The sequence below is a fragment of the Rhodamnia argentea genome, chromosome 4, assembly GCF_020921035.1.
Source record: "Rhodamnia argentea isolate NSW1041297 chromosome 4, ASM2092103v1, whole genome shotgun sequence".
In the NCBI taxonomy this organism is placed as follows: Eukaryota; Viridiplantae; Streptophyta; class Magnoliopsida; order Myrtales; family Myrtaceae; genus Rhodamnia; species Rhodamnia argentea.
In genome coordinates this window covers 9,600,220-9,616,711 of record NC_063153.1, presented here as the reverse complement: position 1 = coordinate 9,616,711, position 16,492 = coordinate 9,600,220, and the positions used below count along the sequence as shown (strand labels likewise).

General features: G+C 43.2%; 1 long non-coding RNA gene across 2 annotated transcripts; it reads left to right on the top strand.

The window, feature by feature from the left end:
• Positions 1-12,250: 12,250 nt before the first annotated feature.
• LOC125314603 lies at positions 12,251-15,532 on the top strand. 2 transcript variants are annotated; one of them, XR_007198081.1, is made up of 4 exons: positions 12,251-12,372; positions 12,484-12,553; positions 13,327-13,748; positions 15,493-15,532. It is a non-coding gene; the product is annotated as an uncharacterized LOC125314603 (long non-coding RNA). The 2 variants fall into 2 exon arrangements; XR_007198080.1 differs by lacking the exon at positions 15,493-15,532 and adding an exon at positions 15,335-15,452.
• The last annotated feature ends 960 nt before the right edge of the window (positions 15,533-16,492 follow it).

The window sequence follows — 16,492 nt, the reverse complement described above, 5'->3', positions numbered from 1 at the left end:
GATCAAAGCTCTCCTTGCTTTTTTGGCCCATTTGCCATATCCGATCCAATGTCGTGCCCTTGGATTTGCCATTAATGAACTCTTCCTCACATTTGGCTCGACTTTAAGGTCCTTCAGGATAAGGCGGCGTGAACCGGCGATTATCGACAAGTTGGAAACAGATTCCCTTCTTGCTGACAATGAGCCGGCTTATCAACGTAGTGTTCTTGATACCTTGGAAAGTGACGGTTGTACCACCCCGCAAGTACTATCTGCACAATTGAAGGCAATCAAACAGCAAGAGGCAATTTGTGAATCACTGCACCTTGATATGATGCGGGCCGGTCATCGAAAGGAGGCAATTGTTGACGCCAACCGCAATGTTGAAATGCAACTTCATAGTTTCGTCCCGAGTCTTGAACAGCACGTATTGTAGTCCACTGTTGCTAGTTCCATATTAATGCCACATGTCCTTATCGTCTTATTCTATCATTGAGCCGCCGGTCTTAGTGTCAATTCTCCAAAGTTCATCATGACATGATCTTCTCGGGATCATCATTTTTCCATGTGGCGTTTAATGAAAGACGTCGTTTCCGATTCTCCTTCCGAATTCAAATCGTCACGACGGCTCGTCGTGGTTAATAGCCAGCGGAAAACCCGCCATTCGCGCCATTATGGTTACTTATGTGTTTCACCAATCGCAATATACCTTCTCGCCTCGATAACCGTCCACTAACTTTTACCGCCTCGATCGTCGGAAGGTCGTGGGCGGATACTCGGCATCGTAAGACGAACCGTTCCTTGGCCTTTATCTATAAATAGGGTCACTTGCCTGGAGTGCGTTTTCATCCAAACCCTTCTGCCTTTGATTCTTAGAGAAAACTTCCTCAAAGCCTTAATGGAGCGTGCTTCTTCTTCTACGGCTTCATCTCCCCTTACATACTTCAGCCGTGAGTTTTCGGCTATCCGGAGGGAGATTATCTCCCTTCCGAGTTACACCTATACCATGCTGGTGGTGAAACCGCGAGCCCTTGATAAACTTCACAACCCGCTCAACCGTTCTGCGCCTCAAAATCTTCCCTCCGACCACCCGTTCCCGTCGGACTACGAGGAGTTTGTCACGCTCTTCGACTACGGGCTGGATAAGTTTCGCCGGAATCTGGCGACCATGTCTCAAGATGATCTCACCGAACATGAAGTTTGGTGTAAGATCGAAGAGATTGAGAACGGAGAAGTGGTGCACAAGGAACTCTGCAACGTCTAGGAAGCCCTCCATGCCTCTCACGCTAGCGTCCTTCAACTTCGGAACATTGTTTCCGACCGCCTGACTACCAGCCCGCGACATCTGCGCAAGCCTCCGAAGGAATCCGAGCAACAGGAACACGAACTGGCTGAAGCCCGTGAGATCCGTTCCTTGGCTTCTATCGGAGCCCTTTTGGAGGGTCCGAAGGCCATGTTGGATTCTACCAATGGTCTTCTGCAGGGTCGGAAGGAGCACCTTCGGCGGCCGGAGGGTGATAATGACAAACCGGAGGCGGCACTGGAGGAATTGGCTGAAGCTCACCACCGTGCGAAGGAGGAGAATGCCAAGTTGGAATGCCGGCTGCGGGGCTTCGTTGTTCGTTTCGGGGAGCACTTCCAGTGAAGGTTTACTGGGGCGAGCAGAAGAGAGAGAGAGAGAGAAAGGAAGAGAGAAGGAGAGAGAAAGAGAGAAAGAGAGGGAAAGAGAGAGTGAGGGATGTATTGAAGTTTTATGAATGAATTGGATTTTCTCACTCCTTGTCCTCTAACTCTTCCCGCATTTCCCACATCGATGGGTAGAACTTTTTTAAATACTTCCCGTTGATTGAGCATTGTAGTTCTCTTCCATCAATTTCCATTACTCGATATGCATTTCCCGGGAGGGCGTCTACTATCAAGTATGGTCCTTCCCACTTCGACGACCATTTGCCGAACTTTTCGCCGTCGAGGTTCATAGGCAAAATAGTCTTCCACACCAAGTCTCCCACGTCGAAACGCTTAACTTTCACGTGTTTGTTGTAAGCTTTGGCAACCCTTCACTTCTGAGCCATTAATTTCTCCAAGTCTGCGGCTCGATTTTCTCCCAATTCATCAATGTTGGCGTACATCATTTCATCGATCTGTTCTTTAGCCATACCATCTTGGAGCTTCACTCTTAATGATTGCACCGTGATCTCCAAAGGTAACACGGCCTCTTGCCCATATGTTAGCATGTAAGGAGTGACTCCGGTGCTTGATCTTTTGGAAGTTCGATAAGCCCATAACACTGTTGACAACAATGAGTCTCATTCCCTTGGGTTGTCCTCCAAATGCTTTTTAATCAATCCGATGATTATTTTGTTGGAAGCTTCTGCTTGGCTATTAGCTTGGGCGTAGTAGGGTGTCGAATGAATCATCTTGATGCCCCTCGACTTAGTAAAATCTCGTACTTCTTGGCTCGTGAAGACTGTCCCTTGGTCAACGGTGATAGTCTCTGGAATCCCAAATCGATGAATAATTCGCTCTTCGATGAACTCCCTGACTGTTTTTTGTGTCACGTTTTTGTACGACGCCATTTCGACCCATTTTGTGAAGTAGTCCGTGGCCACTAAAATGAAACTGTGCTTCTTCGACGAGGGAGGATAAATTTTCCCTATTATGTCCATTGCCCAACCTCGAAAAGGCCACGGCTTGATGATTGGGTTCATCGGTGCGGCAGGTACTTGCTGGATTGGTCCATGCCTTTGGCATGATTGACACCCTTTCGCGTAGTCAATGCGGTCTTGGGTGATTGTTGGCCAAAAGTATCCATGTCGTCTTAACAACCACTTTGTTTTCAATCCAGCCTGATGCGCGTCACAGATCCCTTCATGAACTTCCGTCATGACTAGCATCGCTTCCTCCCGCCCCAGGCACTTGAGAAGCAATCCGTCGATTGTCTTTCGATACAACTCGTTGTCGATCAACAAATATTTTAAGGCTTTTCTTTTGAACTCCCTACTTGCGGAACCCGGGTTTTTCAAGTAGTTTACCAAAGGGGTTCTCCAATCTTGTTGGCGCCTGGTTTCTCCCGAGCTTTCAAATTGCTCAATTATCATTACCCGAGCATCTATCGATGGTAAGGTCCTTACCCGAGTAATGATGCGGTCCGCTAGTTCCTTCGATATACGATATCCCGACGCCATCCGAGCCAATTCATTAGCTTCTGAATTTTCACTCCTCTTAACATGGATTAGCTCGTATTTGACGAACTTCGACAACAATTCTTTTGCCAGGTGGTGATGCCTAATAATGTTTTCATTCAAACATTGATACTCACCATTTAGCTGTTTGATCACCAACTGAGAATCGCCCTTCACTTTAATTGATCCGATCCACATGTCAATTAAAACATTCGATCCCACGATCGGGGTTTCGTATTCGGCTTGATTATTTGAGCATTCAAAGTCAAGCCTGAATATGAGTTTTGTTTTCTGTCGAAAAGGTGATATAACCAAGATTCCCGCGCCCGCTGAACCGGATGCCACCGACCCATCGAAATATAATATCCAAGGCGCAATACCAAGATAATTTTCATCATCCTCGACTTTTAAACCCGAAGGGTATTCGGTAATGAAATCGGATATTGCCACCCCTTTTACTGCTTTGAGTGGCACATAAATCAGATCGATTTCTATTAGAGTGAACGCCCATTTTGTAATTCGGCCCCTAATGATTGGCCTGGACAACATGTACTTAATCACGTCTGTTTTACAAATTACATGTACCGTAGTCGGCAACATATAATGTCGTAATTTTGTACATGCGTAGTACGGTGATAAACATAGTTTTTCGATGGACGTGTATCTCGTCTCGGCATCGTTGAGCATCCTACTTAGGTAGTACACGGCCTGCTCTTTCCCTTCGTCGTTTTCTTGAGCCAGCATACTCCCGATCGTTGTATCGGCGGCCGATAAATACAACTTCAATGGCCGTCCCGCCTTTGGTGGCGTCAACACCGGTGGCTTGATGAGATATTCTTTTAACCTGTCGAAAGCCACCCGATGTTTTTTATCCCACACAAACTCTCGTTCATTCTTCAATTTGAGCAACGGGGAGAAAACTTCGATTTTTCCCGAGAGGTTAGCTATAAAACGCCGCAAGAAATTTAATTTCCCGATTAGCATTTGCAACTGTTTTTTATTATCGGGAGATGGCAATTCTGAACTAGCTTTAGCTTTATTCATGTCTACCTCTATACCTCTTTGATGAACCAAGAAACCAAGGAAATTGCCAGCCTTTATCCCGAAAGCGCATTTTAAAGGATTCATTTTTATTTTGAATTTGCGCATTCTCTCAAAAGCTTGCTCTAGGTGGTCCAGATGACTTACCCGGTCTGTTTTGACGATGATGTCATCGATGTAGACCTCCATGAATTCCCCAATCATATCGTGGAAAATGTAATTCATTGCCCTTTGATACGTAGCACCGGCATTCTTCAATCCAAAAGGCATGACGGCCCACTCGAACGTATCAATGGCCCCGGGGCATCTAAATGCTGTCATGTGAACATCCTCCGCCGCTATAAATATCCGATTGTACCCGGAATGTCCGTCCATGAGGGACATCATTTCATTATTGGATGCCGAATCGATCAACATATCGGCGATGGGCATCTCGTACTCGTCTTTCGGGGTGGCCGCATTAATGTCTCAGAAATCAACACACACTCGGAGTTTGCCGTTCTTCTTCTTGACAGGCACAATATTTGACAACCGTTCGACATACCTTGCCGATCTTATGAATCCAGCTGAAAGGAGATGCTCGATTTCCTCCTTAACTTTAAGGATCACTTCGGGAGCGAATCTTCTAGCGGCCTGTTGGTGTGGTCGAAATCCTCTCTTAATTGGCAATCGATGCTCAACTATGCTCCTCGAAAGACCAGGCATCTCATGGTAGTTCCAGGCAAAACAATCCTTATATTTTCTCAACAGGTTTACCATTTGATCCTTGTATCGCCGATCGAGTAGTTGGCTCACATAAGTAGGTTGAGGACGGGCCTCATCTCCGAGATTGACCTCTTCCAGTGGGTCTTGAGCTTGAATTACCTTGTCGTCCTCCTTAATTGGTGAGTCTTCAAAATCTAAAATGCCGTCATCGCAAGCTCGGGCTTGATCACTTTGCTCGGCCCCGTAGGCCGCATACCTCTCGACGAGGTTTTGCGCAAATGACCGACTTTCCATTGGAAAACCGGTCGATTGGTTCCACCGGTTCCTTTCTTGGGATCCATTCGGTACTCCCTTTGTCGAAATGGCAGAATGCAATATCTCTTGGGTCCACTTCAGGCGGCTTAGATATGCGAAGGCAATCATCTGGCATCACTTTGTCCCGGCCGGATATACGGGTCCGGGTAACACAAGTTTAGGGATTTGCTTTTACATATTCCACTTTGTCCCCATTCCAAAATGCTAGCATCCGGTGAAGTGTCGATGGGACACATTGGTTTCCATGTATCCAATCCCGTCCTAACAGCAAGTTATAAGATCCGTCGGCGTCGACAACGCAAAAGGACGTCCTCGATGTTTTAGATCCGACGGTAAGGTCGGCGACATATACTCCCTTTACTTGAGTAATTTCGCCAAAGAAATCGCACAACTGTATATTCGATGGGATTATTTCGTCATTATTCCTTCATATTTTCTTGAAAAAGCGGTATGGAATGAGATTTAATGTTGAACCCCCATCCACCAGTACTTTCATTACCGGCCGCCCGTTGATCTTGGCATTTATATTGAGCGACCTCAAATGATTTGGGAGATCCTCCATGGGTTTTCTGAATTCCATGGTTTCTTCATCGCTGAAGCAAAACCGAGCCCCTTCCTTTTCTTGTGTCGTTTCCTTGTCGCCGCCGTCAGCTGAGGTCGACTCAAGTCGAAACTCGTGTGGTAATTTAACTCATACCATGCAAGAGCTAAGGGGGAAAACCGACTCGCTAGCAGGGGTTTTAAATCGAGATCTAGACGCAGATGTTTTACGTGTCTTTGTACCCTTGTCCTCTTTTTCTTGAGCTGGGTGTGTCTTTTCCAATCGTCGCCGCCAAACCAGATTTTTTGGCCTCCTCGGTTTGGTGTGGTTAGGAGCTGTTGCCATCGAGTCGTAATCGGCTGGATTCTCCTGTTGCCGTAGTATGCGGACCCTGTTCTTTCTTTGCACCCTTCTCTTCTGAGTTCGGGTCAAGATTTTCTCCTTTTCTTGGTCTTCCGTTACCTCATACCACGATCCCTCGACAGGGTTGCTTGGTATCTTAAGAGTGCGTCGACGATGTGGCTTATGAAGGCCTTGTCGAAAATTTACGTCGAACTCTTTTCCCCATCCATAGTGGATTCTTTCTTGAGGATGTGGGATTGGTGGACCATAGCTCACGTAATAATCAAACTTGCCACTTGGCTCACCTAAAGTACCAATTGTAGGATCCCCCTCGTCGTATCTCTGCTTAAATGACTTATAAGTTCTCCGATAGTTGGGATCTCTTCGAGGTCCGGTACCTTCGACGTGAAAAAGCATCTTGTCCTCTCGACTAATTCAACCGCCCTTTTGGTACCCTTCCTCGGGTGAACTCATGTTTCCCAACTTTTGCCTGCAATGAGCGCATAAATTTATTGACGGATGCCCTTTACTCGATCGCTTTAAAGACACCATTCCAGTCATTACTGGAAAAGGATCGATGTCTACATCCATCGGGGGTTTCCCTTTGTCCTCAGCAAATTTGATCTTTTCTTGTCGAATTGCTTCTTGAATGTTCTTTTTGAGGACTAAACAATCCGATGTGTTATGGCTCCATGAGTGGTGCCATTTGCAATACTTCTTCCCCGCTAATTCTTCTTTGGACGGTATCTTACGTCCTTCTGTTAGCCTGATTTGTCCGTCACCCGGTAGTATGTCGAAAATTTCTTCCGCCCGATTTGCATCGAATGAATAGTACACTGCCTCTTTTGCTTTAGCCATTATAGTTGACTTTTCTTTCATCCTTGCTGGCTTCAGTGCTTGGCAAGTGTATGGCTTGTCGATGGTTAATTGGGCGACGGCTACTTCGACAGGATCCATTGATTCTTCGTCGAAATCGGGTGGCCCGACAAAACTTATATCTCCTCTTCGGGTATGCCTTTTGTCTTTTTCCTTGAGCGGACTTTCGTGCTTTGTTGCCATCGTGGATAGTTCAAATAGATCTGCACATGGATGACCCACCATCCTATCTCGTATTTCGAACTTCAATCCGTTGAAAGCAAACTCAGCAAACGTCTTTTCTGATAAAGGAACTAAACATTTGTTCCTAGCCCGTTTAAACCTTGCAATAAACCGGTCGACCGTCTCGTTTGTCATTTGCTTCATTGTCGACAAATCCGCTGCTGACAAGTTCGATACCGCCCTTTGAAATTGGCCATGAAACAAACTTTCCATCTGCTCCCATGTCAACACCGAATTGGGTGGTAGTGCGGTATACCACGTAAAGGCTGTTTTTGACAAGGATAATGGAAAGAGCCTTAATTTCCAGTGATCCGCATGTGTAGCATCTCCACATAGTGCTAGAAAACGATTGATATGTTCATATGTGGACCGATCATCCTCGCCAGAAAAAAGTGTGAACTCGGGTATTTTAAACCCTCTTGGATACGGGATTGTATCCATCCAATCCGGCTACGGTTTTCGGTAAACATTAGCCCGGTATCCTACCATTGGGTCAATGTATACGGGTGCCTGGTCAAACACTGGCTGATGGTACTGCGGTTGATATGGCATTTGATATACAGGTTGTGGCGGATGATAAATGGGTTGCACAACAGGCTAAAACATTGGCTCGGGACCTGGTGGTTGTAGGGCCCGATTCATCTGGCGATATCCGGGTCGTATGGCCCGGTGTCCATCTTGTCCTTGCCCCCTGACTTGGGATAATTGGTCTTGCCCCCTAAAGGGCGCTGCCCCCTGATTTTCGATAATCATGGGTACCGGTTGTTCATTGATAGGGACAGGATTATGTTGGGCGGCTACCTCCTGACGAGCAATATTCTCGTCTTGTCGAACAGGGTGTCCCGGAAACATAACGGTATCTGCGGGTATATCTTGTCAAATAGGATGTTTAGGAAACATACCAGTGTCTGCATTTACCGGGGGTCTAGGTTCGTTGGCCCGTAACGCCTCCCCTCGTTGCGGAATCCGCGGAGGTGCTAAAGGCCGAGTATTCTGTCATGCAAGGCCTATATTTGGCGATGTTGTTCTTGGTAAACCGCCACTTGCTGCTGGTACGAAACCATTCCCTTCTTGAGTATGAGGTGGGTTAATTGTAATCCCATGTTGTCCTGCAGCACATTCGTGATACGTGTTGATGATTAATGGCCCGACAACCTCGGTCATCCGCTGGACCATGTGATCAGCAAACTCGTTCTGGACTTCTTCGATGGTTCGCCTTATCGATGTTAGCATGACAGGCGTCATTTCTGGATTTCTCCTTGGCTCCTCAACGTTCGGTCGAGAGACCTCGACGTCCTCTTGATGGGCCGTGGATGACTCCATTCGTTGCATTTCTTCCTGGGGTTCGTCTCCACCACCGTCTAAGTCGTTACGTCCTCGCGTGCGTAGCATAGCACTTCTCTCGAACCGACACCAATGGTCCCACCAGGCGTGCCAAAAAAGATTGTTGCGCGTTGAAATCCTTCGACGGGGCTTTGCCGGTTATGGGTTCTAGGCCCAAATTGACTTTGGCCCAAAGAGGGTTACTTACGCGGGAATCTTTTATCGAACTTAATCCGTTCGTTTTCCGAAAAGGAGCTCTAGGTCGGTTTTGGACAGAGAGTGTCAAATGCGGTAGATTTACACAAAATGGCGCGTTACAAACGGGCTTTCGACAACTTCGATGGCCCAATATGCAATAGTAACAGTATGTGACAACTTTCGACGTGACCCTGGAATTGAATCGACGGGATCGGGAGATGATATAGGACACAATGCTGGAATTTAATCAACAAGATTGGACGGGGGATTGTAGGACACAATACCGGAATTGAATCGACGGCCTTGGACAAGATGGGTGAAGGGTGCAACACCGGAATTTAATCAACGGCATTGAACCTAATGAGTAGATGCCGGAATCTAATCGACGACACCTAACTCTGGATATGATACTCGTCGGAATTGAATCGACGACGGGGATCCGAAAACTACAATTGGGCTAGGCTAAAGGCTAAAGGTTAAGAGCTAAGAGCTAGTTTGAAAATGCAAGTGTTTTGGATTTGTTGTGTGTGTACGTGTATCTTGCTATTGCGAGGTATTTATAGGCAAGCTCTTTGGTAACCGCCGAGCGATTTCTTCCTTTGGCCCCACGCTTTGCTCTTTTCTATAAGCCACGTGGATGACGGTTTCCCAGTCTTCGCGCCTTTTCTTTTTACCTCGTGGGGATTACCGCCAACCGCTTCGATTGTGGCCTCCCTCCGCGCGCTTTTCTTGTTCTAGAAGGAAGTGGCGCCAGAATTTACCCCGACACGTGGCACCTTTCTGATTGATACATTCCCCGCTTCGGTGTCCCTTCCCGTAGCTGATTATCGCTTCCTCACGTGCTTGTCACGAGTCTCCCTTGGATTATTTTAAGTGTCAACACTAATTAAAGTTATTTAGGTAGAAATTAAGCATGGATTTGTTTTCTATACAGTATAATATCGATAATTTTGGTCATTTGAATTAGAAGGGAACTATTGAGACTACATTTGTTAGCCAGAACAAAAGTCGGGATTGGATAAAATGTTAACATATCATATGTTTAGTTTACGCAAAGACAGGGATAAGGTCGGATATAAGAGAGATATAACTCAAATAAAAATATCCCAAGGGAGAGATGAGACAAAGATGGATAAGACTTTTTTTATTTCTATAGGATAAAATTATTTTTCTCGGGGTAAAAAATTTATTAAAATCTATAAAAATAAAAATAAAATTATCAAATGTAAAAAACATATGGATTTCAATATAAGAAATAAAATTCCAAAATCTTTCTATTCTATAGTAGATATTCTACATATATAGTATCTATTTATTACATCTTTTAGCTATATTATTCTTTTAGATATCCTGGTATAGTCAATTATTTAACTAGATTTCCATTAAGGAATGATGGAAGGCGATAAAAAGAAAAAAAGGAAGAAGGAAACAAAAATAAGTATACAAAATGAAGTAGACGAAAGAGTCGAAGTACTATACTTTTTGGAATAGTGAAGACGAATGTCATGTCTTCTCTTTCTTACTAGATTCGACATTCGGTAGCTGATTTACCTCATCGATATTGGTATAACTCATTTACATTTTTTATCATAGTCAAACCTGTGGCTCTAAAATGCTATGATGAGCCCCTTTGCTATTTAAGGTTCAGATTGTATAGTAATAAGGGATTGATCAGTAGAGGTTATGCCCATTGTAATTTCCTTGGTAGTGAGTCGTGAGATATCTACCAAGGAAATTATACTGATACGATGCTCACAGCAAACAATGGACGTGATCATTGTATATATGCGGCTAATTACAGCAATTCACCAATTGTGCATAGGATATAACAAAATCCCTAAATTTTTTATTATGTCTCATTCCGTCCTATTTTGGCTTGAAATTTAGACATCCCGGACTATTTGTAAAATTTCAATATTTTCAAGACTTTGAATTTTAATTGTGGATCCCCAACCCATTTGTAACCAAAATAGAATGGTACCGACCGGCTTAATGGGCAAGGTCTGTTCCCTTTTCAAATTAATCTTGACCCGGACTAATTATTTTGATATTTTTGTAAAGAATTAATATCACGCGAAAACCTAAATTGATACACTAGTGACATATATATCCTTAGTTAGCTTCCGTTAGATATTGCTGTTAAATTATTGACTCGGATGCCAAGAGGCAAGTCCATGTGTCGATACCACGTGAATCAATTAGCGAGTTAATATCACCAAAAACCTCAAACGGGGTACACCAGTATAACAAATTTACTTCAAACTAATTTTTAGGTCACCAAAATCCCAGACTAGTACGCGCGCAACACCTTTGCCCTCCATTAGCTTCCGTCAAATTTTATCTTTAATTTTAGCAAGAACTCTGGATCATCTTTCTTTTCTTCGTCGTCTTTGTCTAAGGTCGTGGAAATTGTGAACACCATTTAGTAAGAACCTTTGAGGGACACTTTTAATAACTCTAGTAATACTATTGACAAAATGGCTCGACCATGGTCGCACTTATTTTACTTTAATAGCAAAGTCTTTTTCTTGCTAGTAAAATTTTGTAGCTAATTAGAAAGAAAAAAAAAATCCGGTATCGATGAAATAGCGGAGATTTAGAGAAATCTAGAAAATAAACTTGATTGCACATCACAACTCGGTCCGATTGCTTCGTCGTTCATCCATCTAGATTTATTAAGAAAAGTTATCACCTCAAATGCTCAATGCCCTCTTTTGAATGGGGTCGAGATTCTGAAAATTACTACATTACACATGTGAAAAGACATTATTTATGCTCACCTTGAACGTACGGTATTGACATAAGGTCAAGTAAAACTCGCAAGGGCTTAATCCATCGTTAATGTTGTTACACGAGATGCCATATTATGCATGATTAGGCCATATACTGGTACTTGGTCGAGCCATTTTGTCAAGAGTACTACTAGAGTTACTAAAAATGTCACTAAAGAGTTCTCACTTCGCAATTTCCAAGAACTTAGACAAAAAGACAACAATGAAGGACTCGATGAAGAGGAAGACGATCTAGAGTTCTCACTAGATCTAGCGAAGGATAAATGTGTCAAGGGTGTATCAATTTGAAGTTTTTGGTAATCCAAAAATTAGTTCGTGGTAAATTTATGAAAGCTGTACTAGTTAGGAGTTTAGGTGGCATTAACCCATTAATTGATCCACGTGGACTTGCCACGCGACATCGAAGTCAACAATTTAGCGGCAACATATGATAGAAGCTAATGAAAGGTAAATATGTCATAAGTTTACCGATTTAGAATTTACGGAGATCAAAAAATTAATTTTGGGTAAATTTATCATTGGTCTAAGATTTTTCTTGGTACTAACCCTTTGTAGATTATGATTAGAAAGGTTATCAACTCTTCTAATCACGGTGAGAGTTAATTACAAAGATAATGGTTAATTTACATGAAGATTATGCAAAAATTAATCGAGAAGGAATATTTCAAATGACCGCCACGTGGACGCTCGATCTGCTACTTCAATACACGCCCCTCTTCGCTTGTTGAGTTGCACTCTCTCGCAGAGCTCACAACACGAGGAAGATTAGTGGATCGCGAGTGCCTTCTCTCTTGATTCTTGCTCCTCCCAAACCCTGAAAGGGTTTCTCTGCAACGAAGCCGTACATGGTAGAACGGTGAGTCTCGGTCTCGCGCTTGTTCTCTCTTTGGTTTCTTGATTTCCGTAGGAGCGCGTCGGCACGATCTGATCGATGCGATCATCGCGATCGGGTTTGCACTTGTTCCAGGCTCTTCCGAAGCGGCCGTCGGTGAATAATCCGAGCTTTAAGGTTGTCGTTGTTGGCAATGGCGGTACTGGTACGCACATTGCGTCCCTCTCTCTCTCTGGTTTTAGAGTTCGCATTTGTTTGCGATGCAATAGAAACTGCGGTGCGCCTCTACTGAACGAAATGGAGGAAGAAATCGCGCATATGATGCTTTCGTTGTCATACGTGTCCGTTGTTCTAGTCATGGAGATGAAGGGGCTAGTGTCTTTTATCGTTTTCGGTGTTGATTAGGTAAGTTGTGACATTTGTTTCACCTATGATGTTTTTCATGGTGAAAGCAGTGTTTGTGATGATAGTTGCGAGACTGAAGGATCTCATATCTAGAAGTAGGGCTAATGATGGGACAAACATGTGGTCTGCTCTTTTCTGTTGTTCTGGTGATAGATGATGAAATTGTGCTGGTGAGATGTTATTGTATGTCTGATTCAGAGGTTAGGCTTGATAGCACGGATCCAGGCCTGAGCTGTCTTTGACAATTCTATTGCTCGAGAAATTAGTGCCTTGTATAACCTGTTCATTTGACACATTAACTGTGAGATAGCCAACCAGTTTAGTTGGGCAAGGTGTGTGCTGTTTTTCTGGTTACATGTCTGATTATGTTGAACGTAAGAAAGATACTCACAGTGTCCCTTTTTTTTTTTTTTAAATTGCTTGATGCAGTTTCCATTCAGATTGCTTTTATATCTGCACTTGAGTGCGCTAGTTGGATATTTCATGCACAGGTCATCGAATGTTATAGGCACAGATCTTTTTCTTTTGTTTTATACATTAATGGTCTCTCATGGCTCATAATTGTGGCTACAGCTACTATTGGCGTGGAAGTTGGCCCTCTGACCTTCTTCACAAACTGTGGGAAGATCAGGTTTAACTGCTTGGACACTGCTGGTCAAGAAAAGTTTGGTGGCCTCTGAGATGGTTACTAGTACGCACTTTTTCCTTTCCGTGTTGAATTTTAAGATATGTTCTGTGTTGTTCCATGTATATAATGTGGTTTCTTTGTGTTTTTCTGCTTGGTAATAATCCCATTTGGACACTTTTTGTGCTAGATGTGGTGGAAGCAATTGTCTCTAATATAATAAAATGAATCAGTTCAAATGATTTACACCACTTTGTTGAAATGGACACTTGCAAACTCCCTTTTTACATCCATGACTATTACTGGTTTCATCAGGTGCTCTTTCTGGATCATCATAAAGCTGGTTCTATGGAAAAGGAACAAAGAAAAGGTAACACGCTCAATGTTAGTTCTTTTCGTAAAAAAATTTAATTTAATTTAATTTAATTTGCGTTCTTTGCTATCTTTACTGATGTACAATCATGTTAGTTATCTTTTTAGCTTAGTATTCTTGCTGTACAATGATATCACTGAATGATCATTTGCAAGCCATCATGTACTTTATTTCTGGAGAAGTATGTCATGGCTGTGTAGTTTTTTATGTTCTTAGAATCTGCATTGAAATGTTTGGCATTATGATGCGCGAAATTAGGTTTGGATCTATTTATTTGATCACATTATGTTTGTTTAGGACTTGGGGGATTTAAGCTGGACAACACCAAAAAGAGACACCAATCTAACAAACAAATAATTCTTCATTGCTGCTTTGCTCCTACTCTAAGTATGCAAGAATCAATGTTGTATCCAATTAGATAGTGAGATGCTTACATGGCAAGGAGAACTAGTGTGAGCTTTCTAAGTAGGGTAAGCATCAATATAAGTGGAGGTTTTGGATTCTGAAGAGAGAAAATTCTTTTAGAACCGGAGATTCTTGAACTTGCTTATCATTATTCTCCGGGTAACTGCTTGGTTGTCCACAATCAAGTCCAAATTTCTTTGTTCAATAGGTAATAAAGTATGCACGTAGAACTATGTGATAGTCAACTTTGTATGGAGCTCTGTAATGATACTACTAAATACAGTTGTAGACTGTCTTGTTAAAATGAAGTGGTGGGGGCATTGGGTTTGAGTTCCTGCCTTTCCATTAGACGTTGCTAGGAAATCTTGCTATAGCTTCATCTTTTTTCCATAGATGATCAATCCGCTTTCGCGGAGGCTGAGTCAGTATTTGATCAAACTTTCTTTGGCCTAATCAGATGTTGCTTCCTAACCATAGAAAGTGAAGCACTTCGAGACGTCAGCATGTACCAATCTTTCCCCTACACTCCACCCCTGTCCCCTATTTGAGTAAGCCTGGAAGGAATTGGCTGGATTTTGTTAGTTTCCAATGATGGGGGACCGGGTCATGCAACCAATGCACACTAGACTTTGAAGCAAATGCAAGATTTCAGATAAGGAAAAAACAACGTGGCGGATGAACGGGGAAGCTCCGAAGAACCCCAACGAGAAAATGTGATTTTTTAAGAATTCGCTCTCAAGTCACGCTCTAGTCTCAACATGCTGGGCCGAGGTAGTGTCCGATTTTCTGGAACTAGTCGAGATCAATAAATAGGAAGAGGAGTTAGTTAGGAATAGGAATCAATTAACAAAGTTCATGCCACGACGATCTATATGGAAGGGCAGTTTTTTTATGCATTCCTGTTGAGAAAGTTTTCTTTTTCTTATTTTCTCCAACTCCGGATGAGTTTGAGGCATCCGACACCTCTTTTGAAGACTTTTTGTTGCACTCCTATCTCTAAAGGGCAAACTTGGGCGCTCAGTATGATCACTACAAAAATTAAAAGTATATTCTGTTCATGTATTAGCTAGCACGTTGTTCAACATTGGTTAATTCTTTCACTCCTGCTCTTCTTCCTTGTGAATTGACAACCTCATTCTGTATTAACTACGATTTAGGTGACTTATGTTGCCTCACAGTTGGTCACTTCACTGGCAATATCACTAGATTGCTTTATACCCTTGAAGATTTCTTGTCTGGCATATTTTTGGCATTTTTTCTGCTTCCAGTTCATCTAGTTAATCATGGGATTCATTTTTCCATTGCACCACGCAAATATGATTCTTTTCATGTGCAGTGTACCCGGAGGAGTGTGCCGTTATCATCTTTGATGTCGCTGCACGTCTGACAGACGAGAATTGTTCCAACATGGCATCGGGATCTCTGCTGTTGCGCTGTCGAAGCTAAAGTTTATTGCGTCTCTTATTCTTGCCCATATTGTGCTGCTAATCTTGTCGCTTGTCTGTTGTTTTGATGAAGCTTGTGTGGAGAACATTCAAACTGTTTCAAGTGGCAACAAAGTCGACGCTGAAAACCGGCAGGTGAAAGCAAAGCCGGTCATGTTTCACAGGAAATAGAATCACCAGTATGTACCTCACCCAGAAGACTGGCGTGGTAACTAATGTTTTCTTGTGTCCGATTCTTTTTCCTTTGTAGATCTGGCACAGTTTTTGTGCACCACCCGAAGTCCGGCTGAGCAAGCGAGGCATCATTGATATATAGAGGTCCATTAGTTAATACCTTTATCTAAAGTTAAAAAGGAAAAAGTTAATTAGCGTTTTATTGTCCCCAGTCAACTTAGCTTGAAAGTGAGGAGATCACAAGCTTTGTCAGTGTTAGAAATCCAATCTCAAAACACTCATTGGTGGAAGAAAACTACGTAATGTAAAGAAACGGTGTGGGGTAAGTTTTGCCTTTGTTGGAATCTCTCTTTCAAAGCTTGTCTTTGGATTGAAATGAATTTATTTGATTTTATCCTGTCCATGGGCCTCAATAATAGGCCTTCAGCCCAAGGCATAGACCAAAGACGGGCCATTTATCCGGTCCATGGGCCTTGGTAATAGGCCTTCAGCCCAAGGAGCACACCAAAGACTGGCCTTTTGGATTCCTGGGCCCAACAGGCCTACATATCTGGCCCATGCCTCCACATGTGCCTGCACCCATTTAGGCTTCCTCAGCACAAAAAGGGCTAAAATCCGGCCCATGTTAATAATTTTCGAATTCGGAAATGATTCAATGTAAGCCTTAAACCCAAGGCGAACACTTGTGACGGGCCCATTGTCTTGGATTCGTGGACC